We start from the raw sequence: 25,279 nt of genomic DNA on the forward strand, positions 1-25,279 counted from the left end.
GAGCATGGAGATGGCCACATCCACCCTAGGAATGGTCTCCCACAACTCCAACTGAGCCTCCGGAACGGGGAAAAGTTTCTTAAAGAAAAGTTTCTTAAAGGACAAAGAAGGGGAAAAGGAAGAACCTAATCGAGCCCATTCGTTCTTGATAATGTTAGCCATCTTTATATGGACTGAGAAGGTCTGGGGTACCACCCTGTCCTCATAAACCATATCTAGCTTAGGGATAGAAGGTTCCTCCGGAAGCTTTGGCTCTGGAGCCTCTAGAGTAACAAGCACTTGCTTTAGCAAAATGTGCAAATTCTCTATCTTAAACCTATAGCCAGGCTCCTCTGCCGGAGCTTTAGATGACACGGATTACGACCCAGAAGGAGTTCCCTCCGACGTGTCGGAGTGGGCCCCTTCATTGAAGTACTCCACAGGAGCATCCGACAAAGACAAGTCCTGAGTCGGGCCGCTCTGAAAGGCCCTACGCTTGCGCTTAGCAGAACGTGGTAAGGCGTGGATCACGTTAGATACCGCTGTCTGGCCCGTCTGCAGTTGATCGGCAAAATGTGGCAGCCAACATATCTCTCCCGAGGAGCAACAGTCGGACCCCGGGGCGCTGCATGTGCAGTAAGGGACTCAACTCGGGAACGCACCTCACGGGACGGAGAACCCTCAGAGGTAGACGGCTCAGTGGTACTAGACATTCTTTTAGTCTTAGATGTCTCGACCCTCTCAAGGCATGTGGAACATAATTGGGCAGGCTGGTCTACTGGAACCAGCCTGCCTCACAATAAATACAGGTATGAGAGGGAGTACCCTCTAACGCGTCAGAATCCTCCATAGCTTACGCTTTTATAAGAATAAAAGAGAAACTAATAGGCACCTTTATAACTGCCAATGCACCAGTGCACTCACCACCTCCTATGAACCAGACTACAGAAACCGCTTAGTCTCTTCTGTCGCAGATCAGACCGGAAGTGAAGAGCCCCACCCGGTCACGCGGGTGCCTTGCAGGACCGCCCCTGCCTAAAGGAGAAAACGCGCCAAAAAAAGGACAGCGCAAAAACTCCCGGAAAAGATCCTGATAGTTCCACACATTGCCAGAGTCTTATCCCGCACAGCGCAGCAATGACACAATAAACAATATCATGTATAATAATGTTCAATAATACCCCTACCAGGAATATTAACCCTTGATTCTGTAAAGATAAAAGGCGCCACACTGTGGCCCTGTCTTCTATGTTAACATTGTGTATAAAATGAAACGATCTTAACAGAATCTACTCCGTGGAACAGGAACACCATAATTCAAACTCCTAATAAATTAAAATAAAAAAATAAAAAAACAAAGAGAAAAAAGTAATTTAAAGTGAAAGTCAATCCTAGCGTTTTTGAAACCGCTCTATAGGTCACTCAGTGGAAAATACGGAAGTGCCGGCTGGGTTATTGATTATAATATATTATTGATTATAAGTTATTGATTATAATATATAAGAAATAGTAAAAAACAAAATTAAAAAAAAACTTGCGGTTTGAATACATAGGTGTACAATTAGTATTAGGAAGAAATTTACATTTACCACCCCTATGCTGAGCTGTTTTGCAGTTTGTAGATGCTGGTCACATGTAAGCCCTACAGCCCTTTTTCAATGAGTAAACCAAACATAATACGTATCCTTTTTTTCAGCAGACCGAGCAGATTCAAACTATACTATTATTTTATGTATCTATCATGACTTGTAATTAACCTGTAACAAAAAGTGTGAAAAAAATGCATTTTTTTTAATTAAAAATTTCAATAAACAAAGTTATACAATAGTGTGTGTGTGTTCTCCCCCTAAACTCTATAGTATAAAGAGAGGATTATCCTCATATAAAGAAGGGCCGTACTGTATAATTATGAAACTTTGATCTGCACAAAGAGGCTCCCATGCACATCAATTAATTAGTATTCATGCCAGGTGTTGTGGGTCTCTATGAATTTTTGATAGCCTGTTACAGGGGTATTTATATATGTAGTGAGTTAAAACAAGTGGGTTTTTTTAAGTGATTAAACTTTTACCCCAAAGACACCATTTGAAAGTGCATGTGATTATCTTTCAAATAGTGGGACTCTAGAGGGTTTCTAGGGCTTAAAGGGACAGTCTACAATAGGATTTTTATTGTATTAAAAATGAGATAATCCCTTTATTACCCATTCCCCAGTTTTGCATAACCACTTTGTACCTCTGTGATTACCTTGTATGTTCTGACAGCCCCTCATCACATGACTGTGACTATTTAAAATCTATTGAGTTGCATTTAGTACTGTGTTGTGTTGACTCTTAAATAACTGCCCGGATGTGAGCACAATGTTATCTATATGGCCCACATGAACTATCAGTCTCCTGTTATGAAAAAGCAAATAAAAAAGCATGTGATTAAGAGGCTGTCTATAGAGCCTATGAAACAGGCAGAAATGTAGAGGTTTAAATGTTATAAAGTAGATTAATCTAACAATGTTGGTTGTGCACAGCTGGGGAATGGGTAGTAAAGGCGTTATCTATCTTTATGCGCTATCAGCTTGGGGAAAAAACGTTATGGACCCTTAAAAAAGTTCTCCAAGGATATATATCAATACAAATTGTGTGTTAACAATTAATATTTAATTTAATTTAATAAATAGATCTAACTAAAATATGATATAGTATATAGAATTTATAAATAACCAATGTGTAAATATATCAATGGATCTAACTAAAATAAAATATTTCTAAGGTACATCAAATATATAAAATTCCTTAAAAAACAAATATATAAATATATTTGACCGGTCATAAAAAATATATAAAAACATCAAAAATGATAAATTGATTTCAATTCAATAAGATCTTATAGCTCAAATTTGATAGCCAAAGAGACAAGAGAGAGGTGGTTCCGGGCAGTTAGCACTTTCCCTTGTTATTTGAGAACAGCACTGTCTTTTTTTTGTATATAATATAGTACACCTTATAATAGAAAAAGTCCAACTTTATAATAATGGAGCTGTATATGTTGGCTGTATTGCTGTAATTCCACGCCAAGATGTTACATACAAATGAACAGGTCAATTAAATGCATATATTATGCTGTGATTGTGCACATAGACCAATGAAAGATCAATAAGTAACAGCACTGTCTCTGTTATATAGAATATAGTTCACTTTGTGGTGAAAGGGACCCAATCTTTTTATAATGGAACTGTATATGGTGGCGGTATTCCTGTGGTCCCACGCCGGGATGTTACTTACAAATCAATAGATCGCTGGTATGTTTTGTGTTGTAATATTTACAAGATCAAGATATTGATAAAGCCATTGCTAATGGCGAAACGCGTTGATGGGAACTTAAAAGCTTTAAATAACTAAGAATATACCACTGATTCAAAGGATTGCTATAGATTCAACTAAAGGACTAATTTACAGCTATAAACACTCTGTGCAGAGTAAAGGATATCAGTTCCAGTACGGATCTTCTTTTTCCTAGTACCGATGTAACGTGTGATGTCACCAGCTACACGGAGCTGCACGGGCACCTGTGCCTTACCACACACAGACTGAAGCAAGCTCAAAGGAGAGAAGGTAGGCATACAGAGGTGTAACAGCCATGTAGTTTGGTTTATGGGTACTTATTTTCCACTGGTAAATGTGTAAATATTACAACACAAAACATACCATCGATCTATTGATTTGTAAGTAACATCCCGGCGTGGGACCACAGGAATACCGCCACCATATACAGTTCCATTATAAAAAGATTGGGTCTCTTTCACCACAAAGTGAACTATATTCTATATAACAGAGACAGTGCTGTTACTTATTGATCTTTCATTGGTCTATGTGCACAACCACAGCATAATATATGCATTTAATTGACCTGTTCATTTGTATGTAACATCTTTGCGTGGAATTACAGCAATACCGCCAACATATACAGCTCCATTATTATAAAGTTGAACCTTTTCTATTATAAGGTGTAGAATCTGCTAACTTTTTAGTTACTATTTCCACACTAATATTACCTTTAGCTTAGGAAATCAGGACGCTGCTTGATGAAATTATTTCTTTTATTTTACAGAAAATAAGTATTTACATAGAAACAAGTTGCTAACTAATGTAAGGGAAGGAAAGGGAAGGTGGAAAAGGGAAGAGAGAGAGATGGAAGGGGAGAGGTGAGTGAGAAGAGAGCTTAGCTTAGCCTACAATGGCAACTAACTTATATAGTCATTTATTCTTTCACACAGCCCACACTCTATAAATTCTTCAGAGACCAGATGACATCATTAGATCAGGGGGGTAGAATGTGACGTCCTTAGGCTATTGGTGATAGGAACTGAGATAAAATCAGGGCCTTGTACACCATCTGTGATGAAACGGCCATGAAATGCTAAATATTGGGTTGTAAAATGTCTTAGTGAATCCTGTAGTATCCTTTTGATCTATTGTTTACATACAGTGGTTCATAAGATTTCCAACTGGTATCCACTTATCTCTGCCTTGTCACCTCTGAACTGGATAAGCTGGTAACTGTAGGTCAGTGTGCATTTAACCCTTTGTATCCTTGATGTTGTAGACAAATGTCCCTTAGCATTTCATTATTCAATAATGTCCATGGAAATAACAGTCTGATATTAAAGTTAGGTGTGTTCATAAAATACAACATAAGGTGTACTATATTATATACAAAAGAGACAGTGCTGTTCTCAAATAACAAGGGAAAGTGCTAACTGCCCGGAACCACCTCTCTCTTGTCTCTTTGGCTATCAAATTTGAGCTATAAGATCTTATCGAATTGAAATCAATTTATCATTTTTGATGTTTTTATATATTTTTTATGACCGGTCATATATATTTATATATTTGTTTTTTAAGGAATTTTTATATATTTGATGTACCTTAGAAATATTTTTATTTAGTTAGATCCATTGATATATTTACACATTGGTTATCCATAAATTCTATATACTTGATGAACTTCATGAATATCATATTTTAGTTAGATCTATTTATTAAATTAAATAAAATATTAATTGTTATCACACAATTTGTATTGATATATATCCTTGGAGATCTTTTTTAAGGGTCCATAACGTTTTTTCCCCAAGCTGATAGCGCACATACACACCTTTTTTCTTTACTTCTAAAGAATATTGTATGTGCAGGGGTTAGAATTGTGCACCACTTACTCTTGTTATTTCTGTTATCTATCTTTATAAATAACAAATTTTTGTGTAGACTGTCCCTTTAAAGGGATACATTTTGTCTTTCATGATTCAGATAGAGCAGCATTTGTAAGCAACGTTCTAATTTACTCCTATTATAAAAAAATTCTTCCTTCTCTTGGTATCTTTATTTGATGTTTAAGAGCCGGCCCATTTTTGGTTCAGTACCTGGGTTGCACTTGCTGATTGGTTAGTTACATTTATTGACCAATAAGCAAGTGCAACCCAGGTTCTGAACCAAAAATGGGCTGGTTCTTAAACATACATATCTGCTTTTAAAATAAAGATACCAAGAGAAGGGAAAAAAATTGATAATAGGAGTAAATTAGACAGTTGCTTAAAATGTCATGCTCTATCTGAATCATGAAAGAAAATAACGACCAAGGGCGTACCCTGTACGTCTTCAGGTAATCTCAGTGCTTGAAGCTATCAAGATCGCTTCCAGACACTCTAACAGTATTGCAGAGATGCCTCGATGTTGAGGCATCCTGCAATACTGTTCCCGACTGCCGGGTCCTGAATTGATCACCATTTGTCTGATCATGTCAATATTTATAAATATTGACTCTGATCAGTGTGGATCACGATTAAGGATGGGCGAATGTTTTGCAACATTCGAAAAACTGCACGAATTTTAACACATTCGTTCGTTCAAATCGAATTTCGAATGTTTACATAACATTCTAACATTCGATTTTTGAATGTTCGGTTTCGAATTTTACGATTACATTAGAAAATATTCTTTTCGAAAAATTCGAATTTAGATTGTAATAGTATTTCTAATGCTTTTTCTTAAAATGTAATATTCGAATTATGCAAATTCGAATTCTAAAAATTCGAATTTAGATTGTAATAGTATTTCTAATGCTTTTTCTTTAAATGTAATATTCGAATTATGCAATATTCGAATTCGAAAAATTCGAATTTAGATTGTAATAGTATTTCTAATGCTTTTTCTTTAAATGTAATATTCAAATTATGCCATACGTGTATTCGAATTCGAAAAATTCAAATTTAGATTGTAATAGTATTTCTAATGCTTTTTCTTTAAATGTAATATTCGAATTATGCAATATTCGAATTCGAAAAATTCAAATTTATATTCGAATTCGAAAAATTCGAATTTATATGTTTGTAATAGTATTTCTAATGCTTTCTTTAAATGTAATATTCAAATTATGCAATATTCTATATGGAAACATTCGAAATGATATATTTGTATCTATTTATGTATCAATTTACTAGATTCCTGCCCTACCACATGAACTATTGAACCTCTTAATAGTATTTGTTAAATAGAATGTTAAATTCGATATTTCGAATGTGGACATTTGACATACTTATAAACATTCGAATTCGAAAGTGACATTCGAAAACTGTAAATAACATTCGATTTTCGAATTTTTAAGAATATTCGTTCTTATCGACATTCGGATTTAGAATTCGAATTTCGGTAATAACATTCGTTCTACATTCGAAAATTTACACATTCGCCCATCCCTAATCACGATCCCTCTCCTCACTTGCATTTTTGTGGGAGAGAGAGATCTGTGTTTAGTAGAGAGAGATATATTTGTTAAAAATTGTGTGACCCAAAGGTTCTTTTCATAGCCATTAACCCCTAGTTTGCCAGTGATCACTATAAATCACTGGCAGAAACACAGCTGCACTTTTTTTGCTGTCTGTGCATTTTTTTAGGGGTTAATTTTTTTTTAGTATTTTTTTTTGCGAGACCCAAAGGCTCTTTTCAGAGCCATTAACCCCTAGCTTGCCAGTGATCACTATAAATCACTGGCAGTAGCACAACTGTCTGTGCATTTTTTTAGGGGTTCAGTTTTTATTGTCTTTTTTTTCGTGTCTTTTCAGTGCCATTTAGTTAATTTAGTAAATTTAAATTTTGTGTTGATTTTTTTTTTTTAGTAATTTTTATTTCTGTGACAGATAAATAGGGGCATAGGTGTACTCAGGAGGTCTTGCAGAAAACAACCTGGAGTGTTTTTTGCAATAACTTACAACAGTCTCTCCTAAATCATAGTCAAAAAGCAATGGTAGTGTAAAAATGAAAATTGAATAATTACCACCATACACTTTCTCCTTTTTTTTGGCTTAAAAGGGTTGCATCAAAGGCATTAAAGCACTCTATATACAATACCTTGGGTTGTCAACGTTTCAAATATATACACTTTCATGGCAATAAATAAAACTGTGGTATGTGATACGCCCCAAACTAAAGATAGACCTATCAGAAGAAATACTCTCACCCTTTAACTAAAATTACAAGTAAAAAAATTGTAACAGAACCTTCCCAAAATCCTGGCAAACCTATGCATGGGGGGCATAGGTGTACTCAGGAGGTCTTGCAGAAAACAACCTGGAGTGTTTTCTTGCAATAACTTACAACAAATCAATGTGTGTGTAAAAATAAAAAAAAATACCACCACACACTTTCTCCATTTTTTTGGCTAAAATAGTTGCATCAAAGGCATCAAAACACCCCATATACAATACCTTGGGGTTTCAACTTCTGAAATATATGCACGTTCATGGCAAGCAAATAAATTGGGGTATGTAAAAAAGCCCGCCAAAAGAAGAATCAATGTGTGTGTAAAAATAAAAAAATACCACCACACACTTTCTCCATTTTTTTTGGCTAAAATAGTTGCATCAAAGGCATCCGAATCCCGATTGGCTGATAGGATTCTATCAGCCAATCGGAATTAAGGTAGGAAAAATATGATTGGTTGATTTAATCAGTCAATCGGATTGAAGTTCAATTCGATTGGCTGATTGGATCAGCCAATAGAATGCGAGGTCAATTCTCTTGGCTGATCCAATCAGCCAATCGGATTGAACTTCAATCCGATTGGCTGATTAAATCAACCAATCAGAATTTTCCTACCATAATTCCGATTGGCTGATAGAATCCTATCAGCCAATCGGAATTCGAGGGACGCCATCTTGGATGACGTCATTTAAAGGAACCTTCATTCAGTCGTTGGCGTGGAAAGAAGAGGATGCTCTGTGTCGGATGTCTTGAAGATAGACCCGCTCCACGCCGGATGGATGAAGATAGAAGATGCAGCTTGGATGAAGCCTTCTCCCGGTCCGGATGTCCTCTTCTGCCCCATCGGATGAAGACTTCTGGACGGATCGGATGACCAGTGGTGCCCGGCTGGGTGATCACAGCTCAAGGTAGGGTGATCTTCAATGGGGTAGTGTTAGGTTTTTTTAAGGGGGGATCGGGTGGGTTTTAGAGTAGGGGTGTGTGGGTGGTGGGTTGTAATGTTGGGGGGGTCTTGTATTTTTTTTTACAGGTAAAAGTGCTGATTACTTTGGGGCAATGCCCCGCAAAAAGCCCTTTAAAAGGCTGGTAAAAGAGCTGATTACTACAGGTAATTTTGTAATTATTTTAACTAGGTAGCTATTAAATAGTTATTAACTATTTAATAGTTATTGTACCTAGTTAAAATAAATACAAAGTTGCCTGTAAAATAAATTTAAATCCTAAAATAGCTACAATGTAATTATTAATTATATTGTAGCTATATTAGGGTTTATTTTACAGGTAAGTATTTAGTTTTAAATAGGATTAATTTATTTAGTTATAGTAATTTTATTTCGTTTTATTTAAATTATATTTAACTTAGGGGGGTGTTAGGGTTAGGGTTAGACTTAGGTTTAGGGGTTAATAACTTTATTATAGTAGCGGCAACGTTGGGGGCAGCAGATTAGGGGTTAATAATTGTAGGTAGGTAGCAGCGATGTTAGGGAGGGCAGATTAGGGGTTAATAAAATTTATTATAGTGTTTGTGAGGCGGGAGTGCGGCGGTTTAGGGGTTAATACATTTATTATAGTGGCAGTAATGTCCGGTCGGCAGATTAGGGGTTAATAAGTGTAGGTAGGTGGCGGCGACGTTGGGGGGGGCGGATTAGGGGTTAATAAATATAATATAGGTGTCGGAGATGTTAGGGACAGCAGATTAGGGGTTCATAGCTATAATGTAGGTGGCGGCGGTGTCCGGTCGGCAGATTAGGGGTTAAATAATTTTATTATAGTGTTTGCGATGTGGGGGGCCCTCGGTTTAGGGGTTCATAGGTAGTTTATGGGTGTTAGTGTACTTTGTAGCACTGTAGTTAAGAGCTTTATGTTCCGGCGTTAGCCCATAAAACTCTTAACTACTGATTTTTTTATGTGGTAGGAGTCTTGGAGGTAGAGGCTGTACCGCTCACTTCTTCCAAGACTCGTAATACTGGCGTTAGGCAAATCCCATAGAAAAGATAGGATACGCAATTGACATAAGGGGATTTGCGGTAGCCAAAAGTCACGGAAGAAAAGTGAGCGGTACACCTGTACCTGCCATACTCGTAATACCAGCGGGCGTTAAGGACCCCTTAACGCTGCTTTTTAAGGCTAACGCAGAACTCTAAATCTAGGTGTTAGTTTGTCTTCTTTTAAAAAATATATATATGTGAAAGGTTATTCAGGGATTCGTGACAGATATCAGTGTTCCAATGTAACTAGCACTAATTTTGAAGAAAAAAAAATGATTCGGAAATAGCAAAGTGCTACTAGTATATATTGCCCTATAACTTGCAAAAAAAAGCAAAGAACCTAAAGACCTAAATAGGTGGAATGATAAACTGATCTCGTGGTGGGGACGTATACAGGCAGTGAAAATGACTGTACTACCCAAAATTCTTTATATGCTCCAAACGGTACCAATTGCACTACCTATCTTATTCCGCAATAAGCTACAGAAATTATTAAATAATTACATTTGGGGCAAAATTAAACCTAGGGTCATTAAATCCACTATGTATAGGGCCACACGGGAGGGGGGACTGGGACTCCCCAACATTGAGATGTACTATAAAGCAAAATGCTTGCAAAGAATACTAGATTGGCACCGTAACGCTGAAAATAAAGCTTGGGTGACTCTGGATTCCCATATCTTGAGGACTCCCTCCCCTGGGGTGCTGTGCTGGGTGGAAAGAAAGAGCCGACCCCCTTGGATCAGGTCATATCCACTATACCACCTTACTTTTGATATTTGGGACAGCACTATAGCATGCAATAGCCAAATATCATCCCTGAGATCCCCAATGTCCCCAGTTTCCCCTAATGCAGAATTACACGGAGGCTTGGAGCAAAAACTATCTAGGCAACTCAACTGGGAGATGGGTTATACGATACCTATAACCAGATTCCTAACTAATGGTAAACTAAGGCGAAGAGCAGACCTTGACGGGGTATTGGGGGGCGCTTTCACGAAATGGCTGAAGTATTTTCAACTTCAGCACTTGTTGGCCATGTCCCCAGATAGGGAAAAACTAATTAGGCAGCCCACCATGTTTGAACAACAGTGTCTCGGAAGTCAACCATTATGCCATACTTTGGCATGGGCAAAGAGGGCACTGTCGCTCAACGAGTTGAGCGTGGCCCCTAACTATAGAAGTCGATAGCACAGGGAACTAGGTGAGGAACTAAGTGAACAGGATTGGAAATATATCACACAGAATACTAGAAAGTCTTCGACTTCAGCTAAGACTTTGGAATTAAACTTCAAAGTCCTGACGCGATGGTACCTCACCCCAGCAAGAATAAAGACAATCTATCCGACAGCCTCTGATATGTGCTGGAGAGGGTGCGGTAACAGGGGAACCATGATACATATCTGGTGGTCCTGTGATAAACTACAACCATTCTGGTTACTAATAGGAAATTTTATCAAATTAATCAGCAATCAAAGCGCCGACTATCAAATCCAACCCACGACAGCCCTACTAAACCTACTCCCAAAATGTAGTTGCAAAATTAGGAGGAAACTAATACAGTTAGCTCTAAACACAGCCAAATCCCTGATAGCTTCTAACTGGAAATCACGGGTGGTACCCACATATAAGGCCTGGGAAACGTTAATGAACCATACAATCCAACTGGAAGAATATGGCTATTTTATAAGAAAGGACATGGAAATGTTTAATAACATAAAGTTTTACTGGGAAACACGAATGCACATACACTAAAACTTTGCATACGACATCAGACATACTATAAAAAGGGTGAGTGAAGTCTCTAGGACAGTTTAAAGGACGTTACATAAATATGTCAATTTATTCTTTAGCTGAAACGGACAGGATCAACTACAGCTCCTGCTTACTGATGATGACCAACTAATGTTTAGTTTTGAATTGATTGGTTTTATGTTTCTTGTTAGTTATAATAAGTTTTCTTAAAAGCGTTTTAAAGATAAAAATTTTGGATGTTAATCTAAGCAAAACGCAGAAGAACATGTTGATCTGTAATCAATGTAATTTTTTTTTGTTTCCATTTTTTTTTAATGCATTTCCATGTAATGTCTCATTTTTCATCCAATAAAAAAAAAAAAAAAAAAAAAAAAAAAAAGCAAAGAACATGTAAACATTGGGTATTTATAAACTTAGGACAAAATTTAGAAACTATTTAGCATGGGTGTTTTTTGGTGGTTGTAGCAGATTTTGGGGGTCAAAGTTAGAAAAAGTGTGTTTTTTTTCCATTTTTTCATCATATTTTATCTTTTTTTTTTATAATAAATTATAAGATATGATGAAAATAATGATATCTTTAGAAAGTCAATTTAATGGCGAGAAAAACGGTATATAATATGTGTGGGTACAGTAAATGAGTAAGAGGAAAATTACAGCTAAACACAAACACTGCAAAAATGTAAAAATAGCCCTGGTCCGAAACGGTCAGAAAATTGAAAAGTGCTGTGGTCACTAAGGGGTTAAGGGAGCTAAGATCAGATCAGGGGCATGAATTACCAACCGCTCCATCCAGCTCTTTTAAGATCTGTCTTCCTTCTCAGCATTCGCTTGGTGACATTACATGCGCATGCGTGTTGATGTCACCGGCATCCTTAGACCAATAGGAAGTGGTGTAAATGAAAGGGGGTGGTGCAATGAGCTTTAAGAGCCCTCCTCAGGATCACATTTGTACTTAAATGGATAAATTAATTTAATTAAAATGAACTTAATAAACAAAATGTGAAACTATATAATGTCCTTCAGTTACCCAAATTTACTGCAGTAAACTCTATTCAGCTATCATTTAACATAGAAGATAATATTTCTGCAAGCAGATATGTCTCTCTTCACTGGAACGCTCTGTGGGGTCTCTATCTCTGTCACAAGCTTTGTACATCTCACTAACTAATTAGCAAAGTAAACCTACAACTGAATACATGTCCACTTAAGTTTGTTTTCAGCCATCGTCTTGTCAATCAGGATTGGCTAGGCAACAGGGTCTACCTAGCTTGACATTGACAGGCTACTGTATCCATCAATCAAGGTCCTGATCAGTAATATTATAGACTCTTTTTTTCTTATAAATGAATGAACAAATGCATGAATCCAGTGCATTACTCTTGGAATGTTGGTAAGTATTATGCTATGTGGGTTAGGATGTCATATATATATTTTATAGTTTACCCTTAGGGTTTATATGCAAAACTTTTTGACAGTATTGTTTTTTTGATTTTCTTATTCTTAATTTTTTTCTATTTTTAGTATTATTTATTTTTTAATTTTTGTTACTCAGGTATTGTGTACACACACATATCCTATGTACTTATGACAACTGTTATGACCTTAGGTCATAGAAATATATCACTTATTTTAAGTGATAACAAGACGAGGCTACTATCACTAATTAGCCTGCCCTGATTGGTCCATTAAAACCTATATAATGCACACTTTTCTGCTTGAATTATTTACCTATGATGAAGCGCAAGTGTGTTTGGGCGAAACATGTCAGGTCTTTCTGCCAGTGACCCTAACTTTGCTGTTAGTTTGTACCAATAAACCCCACGATTGACTTTGCATTATAAGGGTCTGGTAGTAGTTATGTTTTTCTGTTTGCTGAATGATGGTGTGGAGTGCCGCTTTTCTGCTCCCACAAGAATCCCTTTACCGGCCTACATTGTTTGCAGTCATACGAACTCTACTTTAACCCAATTGCTGATCCAGCCTAATACTATACAGTCGGTATCTGAGGACCTTCCTCCTTTGCTACGACGTGGAACCAAACCAGAGCCACCAGGAGGAGCACACGCCCCCCTCGGCAAAGGATACTGGTTTTCCACGCCACACAGCAGTTGACACCAAGAACGTCTCAGCAGTCACTTGGATGAAGGTTTCTGACCAGATAGCATGGCAGAGGAGGTATGTTAAGACACGGATCTCCTTTGTACTGACAAGTAAATACAGTAATAGCACTTATTACTAACCAGTAAATATAGTAATAGCACTTATTACTGACCAGTAAATACAGTAATAGCACTTATTACTGACCAGTAAATACAGTAATAGCACTTATTACTGACCAGTAAATACAGTAATAGCACTTATTACTGACCAGTAAATACAGTAATAGCACTTATTACTGACCAGTAAATACAGTAATAGCACTTATTACTGACCAGTAAATACAGTAATAGCACTTATTACTGACCAGTAAATACAGTAATAGCACTTATTACTGACCAGTAAATACAGTAATAGCACTTATTACTGACCAGTAAATACAGTAATAGCACTTATTACTGACCAGTAAATACAGTAATAGCACTTATTACTGACCAGTAAATACAGTAATAGCACTTATTACTGACCAGTAAATACAGTAATAGCACTTATTACTGACCAGTAAATACAGTAATAGCACTTAGTCTGAACTTCAAATGAGTAGTAGATTTTTTTTCTAAAAAATGTCAGTTATGTCTATTTCCACTTCCCCTGTATCATGTGACAGCCATCAACCAATCACAAATGCATATACTTATATTCTGTGAATTTTTGCACATGCTTAGTAGGAACTAGTGACTCCAAAATTGTAAATATAAAAAGACTCTGCATATTTTGTTATTTGAAGTAAATTAGAAAGTTGTTTACAATCGCATGCTCTATCTGAATCATGAAAGTTTAATTTTGACTTGACTGTCCCTTTAAAGAGGACTTTCTTAAACATCCATACAGTGGGATTAAATCAGTTCGTTCAACCTTACTGCTAATATCAAAAGGAGAAAGTTTACACTTATAAGTGGGCTACCAATTGGGGTAATTTGGTGAGAGAGAATACCCCTACCTTTATATTTGTTTAACTCTTGTAATGTTGGATTGGTTTAAAATGCAATTGTTTCAATGCTTTTAAATAAAAATGCTTGTACAATCCTAATATAATATTTGGCCTAATCAAGAGCGTACCAAAATGTACTATATAATATATGTCGTAAGATAGGATTTTCTTTTAATTACACAAAGGGTTGTGGTTTCTTACAAAGGTAAGAAGCAGTGACCTAGAGATTAGAAGGTATGCCAAAAAATATATCCATAGGCACTGCTGAGATTCGAACTCAGGATCTCCTGTTTACTAGACAGGCGCTTTAACCAACTAAGCCACAGCGCCAACTGATGTACTGTGTTTTAGTACATAAGAATATAAAGTATTTTGAAACTGACCTCCTTTAGTTGATAAAATAAAAGCAAACAAACAAAAATTAAATCAAAAGAAACCTGAAAAGAAATAGATTGTGTTGTTATTTTTATTATCAATTATTTGTATAGTGTCACAAAATAGTTAAACACAGCAAATAACTTACTTGTTTTCTTGCAAGTTTTGGGCTGCAAAAGACCTCTTCTGAGCATGGGCAAGAAAGTGACTGGAGCTATTTTAGGTGTCTTTTAGCAACTACCTTAAAGGTTAAGCTGCTCCTTTGCCGTCCTGTAGAGACTACAACCCCCTTGTGAAAAAGTGACATTAAGTAGTGGACCCTGAGAGAAAGGGAGAGGTAGAGAGAGTGAAAGGGAGAAAAATAGCCAAAGAAAGGGAGCATAAGAGAGAGGGAGGAAGAAGGAGAGGGAGAGAGACACACAGGATTCAGATATAGAATATGATTTGAAAGGGTTTGCAGTTTGCTTCTGTTATCAAATTTGCTTTGTTATCAGATAGGTAGCGTGCACAAGTCTCAAGCACTACATGACAGGAAATAGTGCTGCTATCTAGAGCTCTTGCTAAAGTATAACATTGTTGCAAAACCGCTGCTGTATAGCACTCTAGACACATGCAGTCCTAAACTTACCTTCCAGCTTTTCAACTAATGATAACAAGAAAACAGGGAAAGTGTGATAACGGAAGTAAACTGGAAGATTGTTTAAAATTGTATACTCAACTTCCGGTGAGCGGCGTTCCAAGATGGCCACTGATCCTTGAAGCTCTGTGCAGCTCGAATATTAAAGTGGCTATATATTCCGCCATCCTACATCCCTTGGCAAAATCTGTGCCAGAAACTTCCCTGGATAAAGATACCCCACCCCTTGCCAAGAAGTGAACTGAAATTGTGAAAGCCGTTTGGCATTTTGACGGGCTTCTTCCCACCACGTTGTATACAGCCCCATACCACTACGTGCTAACGCTCCTTTCTGATCCTAAGCAGTGAAGATGATAAAGATTAAAGGACTATGTCTCGATACCTATATTCTGGCTGAAATAAAGGCCATACTGCTCCCTAAGCTGGACCGACTCATATGGTCCTGCTCTGAACTGTGCACAATAGCGAAACTCACAAAACAACCTTCCCTACTAAAGGAACCCCTCGGTACCCAGTATGACTATGTTCCACAGAGAGCAGTGAGCATAATCCCACCATACCCACAGAGGCTTGATGGCCTCATGACATTGAATCCCACACGGAGGAAAGAAGTGGCAACAACACTGGCATCTGGAGTAAATCCCTTCTGCATCAATCTGCTAATACCAGCCACAAACTTACCGCTGGAACCTGAGAGGGGCTTACAGATTCCTAAATGGTCCCGGTAGAGAACTGTGAGGATTGTTCAGTGGGCCAACAGCTGTCCTGCGTGGTTCGCAGAGACATGATACTCGCAGAGAGGAGGTGTGGGTTGCAGGCACACAGAAATCATGCGGCTTTCGATCTGCATACCAACTAAGATGGTTCCCAGACCCATACTATGAACCACTTGCTTTATTCAAGAAGGGTGTGGGCTAGAATGTATAGACCCTACCTTAGCCGGCTCATTCCTGCGGACCCGACAGACTGGCTTGAACTCTGGACAATAAACACAGCTCGGTTTAAGATTATGATCTACACTGTATGATAGTATTTAGTAAGGCTTACAACACTACTCACTTTATCCTGCTCTGAAAGATTTAAGAATTCTCTACCTGGTACATTCGCTATATTTTTGCCCTTCTTGTGGCTCATATTTATCTTGTTCAGAGTTTGGTGGCTCTCAATAAACCGTGGAGATTATAGTTTTTGTTTTTTTTTTTTTTTTTTTTTTTTTTTGGTTTTCAAAGCTTTATTGAAGGAGAAACAGAAAATACACAAAATACGTGCATCAAAAGTCATGAAATACAGAAATACTTGTACAGATGACTCCATGGAGTACATTGATTGCATAAAGATAAAGTAACAGTGAGTGGGCTAGGTATAACAAAGAGTCCATATAAAAGTCTGAAAGCCCGTTCATGTTCTTCTCGATGTACTATAGCAATATTATAACTATATAACAATTTTAATCAGAAAAGATATTGAACGTCGGTCATGGGGCAACTGGCAAGCCCATGCCCGAGAAGTAAGAAAGGGAAGAGAGAAATGTGGGAAAAGAAGGAGGGAGATAAGAGAAGGAAAAAAAAAAAAAAAAAAAAAAAAAAACCCCAGGAGGTAGGGGAGGAAGGGGAGAGGGCTGGAGGGAAAGAAAGAGGGGGAGAGGGGTAATTGGGAAGGGGAAGAGAGGAGGGGTAAGGAGGTAAGGAAGTTATATCAAGCTCGTCTCTTAGAATGAGGGGGAGGTTCTATGTCAGACCATATTGTAGACAGCAGGTCTGTTGTGCCTTTTTTGTCCATAAGGGTTTAGGCCGTCTAATTGCGGTCCGGCCCACCCTGTTTCCACCTCTCCAGCATATATTCATATATTTCTATCCTGTCGTCTCTCATGAATCTAAATCTCTCTAGTAGGAGGTATCTGTCTACCTGGTCGGCCCAGTCACTCAATGTAGGCACGTTCGTACTCTTCCAATTTTTGGGGATAAGGGATTTCGCGCTGTTGAGCATCAGGAGGAAAAGGTATTTCGTGGCCTTGTCTTTAAATTTGGGAAGGTCATGATACAAAAGGAGGCCGGGCGCTCTAGGCAATGAGGTCCCGACCACTTTCTCCATGGCAGCCATCACTAAGTGCCAGTACGGTCTTATAACGTCACAACCCCACCAAATATGTAGAAGGGTACCTGATTCCCCACATCCCCGCCAACATCTTCCATCTGTCTGTTTATAAATTTTTTGTAATCTGGCAGGGGTGAGATACCATCCTGACAAGTATTTGAAGTTAGACTCCAGTACTTTTGCTGAGACTGATGTCTTTACGTGCGCTCTGAATATTTTCCCCCAGTCTTTATCTGTCAGGGGTAGGTTAAGTTCTCTATTCCATTGTCGTGTATAAGTAGGCAGTGGGGTGTCAGTATGTGAAGAAAGCAAGCGGTAGGCAATGGAGATCATGTGTTTAGGTGTGTGCGGGAGTAGACACAGGGACTCGAAGGTGGTTGGGTTCCTAGTAATGTAGTGCGGTTTTTTATGTGTCGTCAGATAGTGTTGAAGTTGAGTGTGAAAGTACCAGGAAAGGGCAATGCCGGAGTTTTCCAGTTCAGCCCTAGTTCTAAGTTTTTGATCTGTGGTGAGCCGATGGAAAGAGACTTGTGACACCTGTGTTTTATCCGCCATTACTCTCTGTGAACAGGTGAAGGGTATATCTGGGTTGCTTAAGAAGGGTGTGAGAGGCGAAGGGCTTGTGGAGATGTGTGGGTGTTCTATTAGCAATCTATCCCAACATGTAAAAAACTCCCTGATGAAGGGGTAATTGGTGATAAGTTTCGGTCTGGACTTGGGTGAGATCCACCCCAGCAGACCAATGTTCTGCTTACCTAAGATTATTTTGCAAACCTGGACCCAAGTTTTATCCTGAAGATTATGACACCACTCCGCTTGGTGTTGCAATAGGATGGCGCTTTTGTATAAGGCCAGGTGAGGCACCCCCAGTCCTCCCCTTTCCTTTGACAAGTACAGGGTTTTTCGTGCAATTCTCGGTCTTCCCCCCCTCCATATAAATTCCTCCAATACATTTTGTAGTTTGTGTAAAAAGTGGGACGGTAAGGGGATTGGAAGGGTCTGGAGATAGTACAATATTCTGGGCAGAATATTCATTTTGATAATGCCTATTCTCCCAAGCCAGGAGATGGGTTTGTTTCTCCATGAGGAGAGGTCACCCGTAATCACGGTGAGCAAGTTTGTATAATTTGCCTCAAAGAGACCTTCTGCAGATGGGGTAAGGTTAATCCCTAGGTACTTTAGTTTGCGGGTCTGAATGCGTAAGGGGCATGAGGAGGATAGTTGGCTAAGTTCATCAGGGGGGAGGTTAATATTTAGGATTTCGGATTTAGTTTTGTTTAAATGGAAGTTTGAGTGTTTACCATATTCCTCAAATTCTCGTAATGCTTCGGGTAATGATCTGCAAGGGTCCGATAATGTTAGCAGGACATCGTCCGCATACATGGACAGTTTGTGTTCTTGATCCCCAATTTTAATTCCCCCGATCTTGGCATTGGTTCTAATTCTTTGGGCCAAAACCTCCATCACCAGCACAAACAGCAGTGGCGAAAGAGGACACCCCTGCCTGGTGCCATTTGTTATGCTAAATGGGTCAGAGAGGATATTGTTGACCCTGACCTGTGCTGAGGGGGCTGTATAAAGTGAAAAAACTCTATGAATAAAGGCTTGGCCAAACCCCATCTTCGACAGGACCGCCTTCAGAAACTTCCAGCTGATCCTGTCGAAGGCTTTCTCGGCGTCAGTTGAAACAAAGATCGCCGGAATCTCATTCTGTTGGGCATAATTTCCAAGTAAAGTGGCTTTGATGGTGTTGTCCCTTGCCTCGCGGCCCGGGACAAAACCCACTTGGTCAGGTGACACCAGGTTGGGTAAGAATTTATTTAACCTAGTTGAGAGGATTTTCGCGAATATCTTTACGTCTACGTTGAGGAGGGAGATGGGGCGGAAATTTTCTGATTTATTAGCTGGTTTGCCCGGCTTGGGGATAGTCGCTATGTGAGCTAAAAGCATGGAGGGGGGGAAGCCCCGAGAGGTGTCTATAGAATTGAATAAACGGGCCAAGTGGGGAGCGAGTACTATTTTGTAGGTTTTGTAATACTTGGCACTGAAGCCATCTGGGCCTGGGCTTTTGCCAGAAGGCAAGCCCTCAATGGTATGTAAGACTTCCTCAGGAGAAATGGGGGCATCCAAAACCTCTGCCTCTGTGTGTGACAAAGTGGGTAAAGTGACCGAGTTCAGATATAGACTCATATTGGGGGAAGGTTGTACATTATCGTCCCCTATAGAGAGGTCAGGAGAGCCCTCCAGGTTATAGAGACCTGAGTAATATGTCCTTAGAGTTTCAGCTATACCAGGACTGCTAGTATGGGTATTGTTTGACTTGTCCACTAGGGAATGAATGTGTGATTTCAGGGTCTTCCTCTTAATGGCTCGTGCCAGCAATTTCCCCGGTTTGTCGCCAAACTCATAGTATTTTTGTTGTGTCTTCAATGCCATTTTTTGGTGTTCTATTGTGTGGATGTCTTGAATGTCTTTTCTGGCTTGTGTCAGTGCAGTGAGGGTAGTATTGTCGTTTGGGTCTTTTTTGTGTTTGATTTCTAATTCTCTTATGTTAGATAGAAGGGATGAGTATCTGACGCTTGTCTGTTTCGCCAAAATGGCTTTTTGTTTGATCAGTTCCCCTCTAAGAACGCATTTGTGTGCTTCCCATATTGTATGTTTAGGGATTTCAGGTGTATCATTCAAAGTGAAATAGTCAGTCAAAGTGTTTTCAATCTTATTTCTAATTAGCTGATTATTAAGCATGAAATCGTCAAATTTCCAAATAAAGGGCCGGTCCGGTACTGAGGGCCATTTCAGTCTGCAAAGAACCGGGGCATGGTCTGACCAGGTCATGGGCAGAATTTGAGTGTTTAACACTGATGCCAATGTAGACTGGTCAGTGAATATGTAATCTATTCTGGTATATACATCGTGGGGATGTGAAAAGAATGTATAGTCACGTCTTGTAGGGTGTAGGGTGCGCCATGTATCGTGAACTGCAAGTTCCTCCAGTCTGCTGTTGCACTGTTTAATAATACGCTGCGGAGCGGAGGCCACTCCCCTGGAAGTATCCAGTTGGGGGTCTAGTGGTAGGTTGAAGTCTCCTGCGAGGAGCAGAGCTCCTTTCAGTAGGTCCAGTATTTTGTTGGTAAGTGTTGTCATGAATTTGTGTTGGTTTTGGTTGGGGAAGTAGGCGTTAGCCAGAGTGACTGGGCGGCCGTGCAAGGTGCCTACCACTATTAAATAGCGGCCTTCTGGATCTTTCTCTATCTGCTGTACAATAAAAGGCGTCGAGTGGCGGATAAGTATCCCCACTCCATTTCTCTTAGTGGTGCCAGATGCGAAAAAGGTCTGGGGAAATTTGGAATGTAGCCAATTCGGCTCTCTACCTCTTTTGAAGTGCGTCTCCTGTAAGAATAATATATCGCAATTTAGCCTAGTCGCATCTCTTAGGAGATGGGACCTCTTCTCTGGTATGTTAATTCCCTTGACGTTTAGGGACATGATAGAAAGATTATGAGCTGTTTGGGAAACCATTTTGTGCTTTAAGTGTTTGTAGGTGACGAGGGTTCAATGAGCGAGGGAAATGTGAGGAAGTGGTGAGGGGAGAGGGAAAAAAAAAAAAAAAAAAAAAAAAAAAGGGGGGGAGGGGGAAGGAGGGTAAGAGGAAAGAGGGGAGGAAGATGAAGAAGGAGGGTAGAAAAAAGAAGAGGGGTGAAGATGAGTGTGAAGTGAGAGGATGGGTTAGTGTAGGGACAGGTTTTAGTAGTAGCAGAGAAACAGGAAAAAGAAAGACTTGTACAATTCCTCCAACCTATTGGAGAAGAGGATAGAAGGTTGAAGTAAAATAGGTGTGGGGTCAGTATCTCCACACCCGGTCAATGAGTAGATGTAACATGTAATATAAAAATCAACTTAGAAAATCGAAAAAACAAGTGCAAATGTAAAAATAGGTACAACATTGTTTGTAAATGGAAGGCCTGAAAAACAATAACATTTACAGTAATAAATACAACATTCTTCCTTTACAGAACCCTACGTGATAAAAATAAAACTAGTGAGCTGGTTCCCTTTAAGGGGGATTTTATTGCCCAGGCCAAAGTCTTGAGTGTGTAGGGCCTCCTAGGAAGGGTCAGGGGTAAGTCCCCCTTACGTTGGTCCCTTCACTACTAGAATACATGCCCATAGGGGTAAAGGGTAAACTAGATATGGCCCCATCTTGAGCAAATGGGGGATGGGAATAAGACCTATCGGTTCATTTGCCTAGAGCAGTGGGCAATTTATCGTATATAAAGTGAACTATAGCATTTTATGAACACCAAACATTAAGTCATGCAGGTCAAATTGCTCAAGAATTGCGGGTAATATGGGGTAGTATTTAACCTAGCCGATGTTATTGGGCATGTATGAGATGTCTTATTGTAGGGACAGGAAACTGGGAGGGCTGTGCCCTCGGGTATCTATGTCTAACTAGAATTAAACTAAGAACTACCGACCTAAATGAGTGGTTGTGTGGGACTTCACGGTGGGCCCCTGGTAGTCACAAAAACATGGTAGTCTCCGCACATAACATACTTCATTAGGCAACAAAACATATTAAATCCCAACTTAGATAACTGTAAGGGGAAAAAGAACAATTAGTAGTCAGACAATAACAGTTAAACCCGGCTTTATCAGGGTACAGCGTCTCCAGACGCATAGTCAATGCTATGGGAGAGTTATGGCATTCTGTGCCCCTGAGATAAATGAGTGTAACGTTAGGGTCTCATAAGGCTGGGTTTTTCAAGTGTCCCTTGTGTGAGATGAGCCCTTAGAGCTTTGAGGTGGGAAGTCCTGGGGAAAAGTCCCGGAAGACTCCGGTTGCTGGATATCTATATCAAGTGTCTTGCAAAACTCAGGTAGGTCATTTGGGGACCTGTAAATGGCTTGCACGCCATTTTTGGAAGCCATCAAACATACCGGAAAGCCCCACTTGTATTGTATCCCATTAGCCTGGAGCTCAGAGGTGATAAATTTGAGATCCCTTCTTTTCTGTAGAGTGATTAGACTAAGGTCAGAAAAGATTTGTATAGGGATTCCTGCGTGAGTGAAATTTTTGGTGTTTCTTGCCTTTAGTGTGATTGATTCCTTGTCCTTGTAGCTAAGGAACTTAACAATTATGTCTCTAGGTGGGGCCTTGGGTGGGGGCCTAGGTCTGAGGGCCCTGTGAGCTCTCTCGATAGGTATGTCTGGCGATTCAGGTGTGCCTTTCAACGTGCGAAACAAGTCCTGCAGATAACCCTCTAAAGCTTTTGGGGAAACGGATTCAGGGGTCCCCCTAATCCTAATGTTGTTGCGACGCCCCCTGTTGTCTAAATCCTCAACTTTTGAAAGTAAAAACTGAATATGCTCCTCATGTTCATTAAGCAGTTGAGAGTTGGTAGTGACTGTTGTTTGAATGGTTTCATGTTTGGCCTCTAAGGCCTGTACTTGCTGGGTAACCTGGGTTATGTCCTTTTTTATGTCACCAAACAGAGACCTCATTTCTGAGAGCACTTTATTTATGTCCTCTTTAGAAGAGATGGTGTTGAGGTCATGTCTTGTGAGGTATACTTGCTGTTGTGAGGTCTCTGTGCTGGGTATTTCAACAGCCATGTGGGTGGGAGAGGGGGGTCTGGATTCTGAGGGTTCTAAGTTAGGTGGTGAGACTCGAAGAAAATTAGTGAGGCTTGAGGACCTGACTCCTTTTTCAGGTTTATTACTATTCTTCCTGCTGGCCATATTTCACAGCGAGCATCAGACCAGGCGACAACAGATGAGAGTGACAGGGAGAGCACAGTGAGACTCTGCAGCAGGCCTGTTAAGTGGTTAAGGCAGTTAAGTCTATATGGGCCCCACGTGGCTCTAGGTGATTTTAGCGGTCTGTGAGCGATGACTTAGGGCAGAGTGTAAGAAAAAAAAAGTCTCTATTATGCTAGCTGTCTCTTTCGATGTAAGGCTTTGTCCCTGATTGAGAATTTGGCATGCAGGTTGGATTGTGTAAGAAAGCTCCGTGTTATATGCATATGGGGCGTAAGGTGTGGAGCTGTTTTGTAAGGAAGGTCTCTTACCGGCTTCTGAGGGTGTTCATGCGATCTCCGGTAGAGACCTCTGAGGTAACCGCCATGTATCGCCTTCCTCCGTGGTGCGGTGTTCCCGCCAGCAGGCACAGCCGTTAAAGGCAGAGTTCAGTAAAAAGCAGCTTGCTCTATTCCCCGCCGAGTCACTTTGCGAGTATTTGCGGTCACGATATCCTCCGAGTGTGATCAGAGGAGCGGGTTTGTCTCAGCGGTCAGCACGCCTCCACTGTGTCGCGTCAGGGAGCCGCTGCAGGCCAGGCCTCAATTCGTCAGCTTCGGCACAAAGGTATAAGAAGTACAGCTCCGGAATGATTTCAGCCCTAAAGGAAGGTACAGGCTATTGTTGTAGGAAGATCAGTGAGGGAGATTATCAAAATTTAGGGTGTTGATACTAATTTATAGGTATTAACCGGGTGTGGAGCATCAGAGCCAATTTTTATGCTGCCATCACCCTGCGTGGCCAGGCTCCGCCCGAGATTATAGTTTTATGTCATGCTGCCCATCATACGTAATATCTTATGGTCATGGACAACAACTGCTGAGCTAAATGTTGGGAAGAGTTCACTGTTTGGGTTGATCCATTAGGATCCTGTGTATAGCACCTATTGACCTGCAAAATGTTTATTGCTGTTTAACAATGTGATTCCAGTTTTTCTCTCTTTTGTTTATTTAATTGTTTTGTTTTTTTGTATTTTCTTTGTTTGTACTTTTTCTTTCTAAACTCTCTTCCTGAATAAATGAGCTGGGTACTCCAGCTTCTATGTGATTCGATATGTTTTACACTAGTCTGAATATCACTTTGGGTGCAGTGAGCTATCAAAGTATGCCTACTACGCTGCTCTCTTAAGTATATAAACTCACTATTTCTCCATCAGCCCCTGATAACACTAAATAGAAAACGCTACAACTGTAAGTACTTTAAGACCGGAACAGCCTTTCATTAGCTATGTCAGATTTTATTTATGACATTTATGAATTTCATATGGTATTTTTGAAAATTGCTATGTCGTGCGTGATACCTACTATATTATATTTTTAGTCTATATACTATGTGGCTGAACAAGAAGTATCTGTGCTACATCAAACTATAGCCAATTTATTTCCACATTATAATATGGGCTCAATTTCAGTTATACCGGTTTGATATAGAAATGATCATCTAAAATGTGTCGCAATTTCTGTGGCTTTACAATTATCCATGCAGTTTATAATCTAGTTGAAAATATACCACAGAACTATGCGACAGTGCCAAACCATACATCTAGATATATATACTGGAACAATAACCTGTGGAGGGGCCGGTTGGATTCTAACCTTATGTCATGCTGTCCACCTTAAATATCATGTTATGAACTTGGATAATAACTGCTGAGCTCAATGTTTAGATATGTTCCTTGTTTGGGTTTGACTATTTTGTTCCTGTATATAACACATGCTGCTCTGCAAAACGTTTATGACAATCAGACATGAGATACCAGTTTTCTTTTATCTACTTAATTATTTTGTTGGTGTTTATACTTGTACTTTTCTTCCTCATCCCCCGTCTTGAGTAGGTGAGCTCTGTATTACGGCTTCTATATGGCATGTTACAATATAAAATATGTTTCATACGCTGCTCTAGTAAGTATATAAACCTACTATTTCGCAATCAGCTTTTGATAACACTACCTAGAAAACACTACGACTATTTTCTTACCAACAGCGTTTGGAGCATTCAAGAGTAGCCAATGAATTAGTGTATCGCGGTACTC

The 25,279-nt window shown here is 39.4% G+C and overlaps 1 non-coding gene across 1 annotated transcript; it reads right to left on the reverse strand.

Moving 5' to 3' along the window:
* Positions 1–14,598: 14,598 nt before the first annotated feature.
* Positions 14,599–14,672, reverse strand: TRNAT-AGU (transfer RNA threonine (anticodon AGU)). The gene has a single exon. It is a non-coding gene; the product is annotated as a tRNA-Thr (tRNA).
* Positions 14,673–25,279: the final 10,607 nt, after the last annotated feature.

This window comes from Bombina bombina, chromosome 7 (assembly GCF_027579735.1).
Source record: "Bombina bombina isolate aBomBom1 chromosome 7, aBomBom1.pri, whole genome shotgun sequence".
Classification (NCBI taxonomy): Eukaryota; Metazoa; Chordata; class Amphibia; order Anura; family Bombinatoridae; genus Bombina; species Bombina bombina.